General features: G+C 39.3%; 1 long non-coding RNA gene across 1 annotated transcript; it reads left to right on the plus strand.

Annotated features, from left to right (window-relative positions):
- Positions 1-1,195: 1,195 nt before the first annotated feature.
- LOC127444433 (uncharacterized) lies at positions 1,196-2,090 on the plus strand. Its single transcript, XR_007897816.1, has 2 exons — positions 1,196-1,386; positions 1,652-2,090. It is a non-coding gene; the product is annotated as an uncharacterized LOC127444433 (long non-coding RNA).
- The last annotated feature ends 2,699 nt before the right edge of the window (positions 2,091-4,789 follow it).

The raw sequence follows: 4,789 nt of genomic DNA on the forward strand, positions 1-4,789 counted from the left end.
TCTCACTTCATGTGTTCCCTTCACAGGCAGCATCTTAACAACCCACCCACCAATCAGTCAGAGGCTAAGGTTGTAACGAGTGTGGCCACCTCCTCCCCTACTGAAACACATGTGCGACACTTCCTCATTCCATTTCTACGTTACCACCTCGGGGCAGCAGCGTCCCGACAGGGTAAGGTAAGGGGAAAAGTGGGACATGATTGGCGACTGACTATTTGCAGTTCGTCATCGGGGTGACTTGAAAATCCATAGGGGATAAGAGATGCTTCTCACGCCGGCTGCAACTGACCATCGATCGATGTAGAGGGAAATTGGTCCTCAGAATATGGAGAGCTGGATGAGAGAGAGAGAGAAGCTGTTTGGTAAAGCATTAGCCAAAGAATATTTATGGACAATCATATTTCTCATTTGAAGGCTCGGAATCCCGTTCAAGCTCCCCAAGCTAAAGGTTATACCTTATTTCGCTAAGTAATGTGAACTAGAGCTCAGAGCACAGCACTGTAAACTGGAATTGTTGAGAAAAGTAAGGATCAAGGATTCAAAATGAAAGAAAAAGCAAATACAAAAAGATCCTAGTAACACTACTTTGTTTAGACAATTTCAAATTAACTGTTCACTGAATGTAAACCATCTCATTCAGCCAATGAATTCTTCAAAGCAACCACAGATTTCTTGTTCAGAAAATGTGCAATTATCAATAAAATAAATTATGTCACAGTTTCATTTTCACATATGGCTTTATATGACTCTTTTGTGGAGTAATGGGACATCTTGCAAAGCATTATAATATATTTGATATAGATGAACAAAGACCTCAACACTTAAAACACAAACCCCAATAATGGTGGCAATCAACAAAAAAACAAACAAAAAAAATAAACAAACAAAAAAAAACAGTGCTGTTCACCAGAACTGTTTTAAGGTTTAAGTGTGAGCCATTGTTAACGAGCTTAGCTCATTCACTCATGAACTTGCAAATGAGAGCTATTTATGGCTTAAATTTTGAGTTGCTTCTCACCAATACCAATCATATGCCTTAATCTTTGTGTTGTGTTCGTTTGTGCTAACACATTTTGTGGTCCCATTCACTGGCCCACAAGATTGTTAATAATTCTCTCATGTTGTGTAATGGGAGCCAGCTGATACGTGATAGCTGTGCGGTATGTGTAAACCTCACTCCCCTGGCATCAAGAGGTGCACTAGCGACTGACTCTAGAAGCTGTAGCCTTTAAACTCCTAGATAGCGTGCCTGCCTCTCATGCCGGAGACTCCGGTGGTGGTTTTGACCACCACCAATCCACCCCCCCCCGTCAACAACTTTGGAGGTGTGTTGAAGCGGGTTTCGCACAGGGCGCCATACAAGCTAGAACTGCCACTGCACAATGGGTATGTTTTCATGTTCACTTATTCCATGTACCCAAATCATTTACATGTATTTTGTTGCCTTTGAGTATTTTGTGCTCAGCAATTGTATGAGTTCATTCATTGTCCTGATGTATAAAGTATAAGTTTATCATAATATTGTAAGAACGATATGTTTGTGATTTTACCTCTGTCCTTTATCAACATATCATGCTATGAAGAAAAATGATGGCATTATGGGGCATTCTAGCATTTAAAATTCCTGTTTATTATTTTCTTTGCTCATCAGAAAATAAACTCCTCTAAAAGGAACAGAATTGCGCTGATTCTACCCACATGATAACACAACGCAGACCAATTATGCCTGGTTGCATTTGTGCCGTGAACAAGCCGGATCTTCTGATCAACGCTCGTCAGATTGCCGGAGTACTTCAGCGTGTATTGTATCAGCAACCAATTTCATTGCATATGGACACATTGCACATGACATGTACTCTGAGATTGCAAATTAATGATGAATTAGACATGAATGAATGGACACTGATACATGCACGGACACAGTTGAATACAAATACTGTTTTCACTATATCTTCACAGTAAGCAAATTGATTGTGGGAAATTTGTCTTTATGCTTGAGACTGTTTTATACCAATATTAAGAGGACCAAAGACAAGTAATTGTTGTTTTGTCATACATGATTTGTATTGAAATAATTAATGTGTAAATCAGCTACTTTTGTATCATTTGTTCTATTTTTTCTTGGTATAGACTTGACATGACAAGTAATTTATCTGTTGAATTTTACAAGGTTGATATTGCTATTATATTCATTCATCAGTGACACATATATTTTTTTTAGAAACTTAATAGAGTACAGAAAGGAAAAATTTATGAAGACCATGTAAATCAGCATGCTAATATGGGTGAAATGTCGGTTGTGCGCCCTAGAAACTAAGCAATTGGGAGAGGTTGGCCTGTGTATGATGTAAATACACCCCAAAGTTGGCCAGTCAGTAGGCCTATCAGATGATGTAGTTCATCCAGTGACTTGTTCCACTCCTGTAACTAAAACATGTACACCTGACAGGGTAGTGAGCACTTATGATGTGAGTTCTATAGGTTTTAGCCCAACATATAACACAGACCCACATGCCAACAGGCAATCCACTAACTCTCAGCAAAGAGATGGGCATCTCCAAGTACAAGTAACACACAGCACTCCCAGTGATTTGACACTTCAAAGATAAATGTAATTGTTCAATCCATTGTGAAACCACCTCCCTTATTCAGAGGTGATAACACTGACGCGTGTACAATTCACGAATGGGAGGTTATGATGCTGAGTTACATTCACAGGCTGAAATGCACTGACAGTGAGATATCAGATGTTGTCAGGAGTCGACTAATGGGAAAGGCGAGAGATGTTGTCAAAGTGTATCTTTGCAGTAACCCCTCCCTTGATCCAAGAAAAGACCCAAAGGCAGTGTTCGATATCCTGAAGCAGAATTTTAGTGAAATACTACTGCATGCCAATGGCAGACTTTTATAACACTGTACTGAAAACAGGTGAGGGGATGATGGACTATTGGATAAGGTTAAACAAAGCAATTGATGTTGCAGATGATTGTCTCTGCTGCAGGGGGAAGTGTGTTGACAATGTGAGTGCTGAAGAAGTTATGATGTTCATTTCTCACTGCCCTCCTTCAAGCATAAAGCAGCAGAGAAGTGGACAGCAGTTCAGGAATGCATGGACAGTTACCTGAGAGACATGAGAATAAACGTTGCAAGGTCTCAATATGCTACTCAACCAAACCTGACCTCACTTAATTCAATGGCAGTTAACCATTCTTTCACACAATTTGGCAGGACTGGTATGCCTTCTCATGACAACAGCTCACCTCAGCGAAAGATGACTGTTTCCCCCACAGCATGTCCTACTCCATCAACATCCCCCGTGCAGGAACCTGGCCTTTCTGAAGTAGTGAGCATATTAAACATGGTTTTGTCAATGAGTTCGCATTACTCCTTCCTCCTTCACAGTCAAACCAAGACTTGTGCAAAAGACTTATATAGACAGACATCCATGCCATGCTGAGTGTGAAACAGAAAAGACCACATGATGTATAGCTACTGCAAATGGCATAAGCTCTGCCGTAACTGCTTGAGCTCCAGACATATTAAGAGTGAATGTCCAAATAAGTCTCAGCCACCGACAGGGACAGCTCAAAACCAAAACAGTACTTTAACCCTCTGGGGTTGACGGATGTGCCGGCGCGTCCTGCTGGATTTTTTTCCGCATAACAGCGGAAACAACTTAAAATACTCCGTCATTTTTGGGCATACAGATAAGTGTAAGACATCATTAGAAACTATAAATGGTCTACTATTATTTTTGTACACTCACAATAACAACAAAACCTTCTGCTTTTGTAAAATAAAGAAAATAAACAGAGTGCGCTTTCAGCCGTCTTTGTCTCCACGAGCATCTTTCTGAAACACGTCAAAACAATGAAGTGAAACTCCGCGAATACTTATCACACAAACATGAAACATATGTCAAAAGAAAGCTTAAAATGTCTACTTTTGAATAAAACAATTCAAATTTAAAACAAATATTCTCCTGCAATGTAATCTGTATGAAACAAAGCGATGTTCAGTTTCTCCTGGCTCAGCTCATTATCGCTAATGTGATCACACCCACCAACAGATCATGCTATTCATACGGTAATGTGCTGAGGCGATCAATGCAAGTGGTAAACACCCCCAACAGTGCCTTAAAAAGCATCAAGTTCATTCACTTTCCTGTGTGTTTGGAAGATGGCACGCTACACAGGTGGGGAAGCTCTACAGATGGTCCTGGATAGTGACAAAGAGTTCACATTTTCCTCAGAAGAAGAGCTGGACTCCGACGAGGAACGTTTACATTTTGAAGAGTGTCTTGATCCAGCCGAGGATACAATTTCGGATGAGTAAGTCTTTGCTTACATTAGTTGACATGCTATTTTATATAAACATGTACATATTTTACTAGTTGGACTATTTCCAGACTTGCCAGCCAGTATTCAAAGTATTGAAATGTAAAACATGTCCTAATAGGCAACTTTTAGTTACATTTAAATGTTGTTTTGGCTAAAGCAGGTATTTAACTTGTATGCTGTATGATATAAATATGAAATGTAATATGATATAAAAACAATATGAATGTTTAGATTATATTTTAACAAGTGTTTATGCTGCCTCATTATCATCAATGAAGCTTGTGCTTGCAAATATCTGTTCGGGTGTAAATGTGTAAAATGTGCTGTAAATATGCCCATATTAGAAAATCAGCATATTAGAATGATTTCTGAAGGATCATGTGACACTGAAGACTGCAGTAATGATGCTGAAAATTCAGCTTTGATCACAGGAATAAATTGCATTTTAC

This window comes from Myxocyprinus asiaticus, chromosome 7 (genome assembly GCF_019703515.2).
Source record: "Myxocyprinus asiaticus isolate MX2 ecotype Aquarium Trade chromosome 7, UBuf_Myxa_2, whole genome shotgun sequence".
NCBI classification, from domain to species: Eukaryota; Metazoa; Chordata; class Actinopteri; order Cypriniformes; family Catostomidae; genus Myxocyprinus; species Myxocyprinus asiaticus.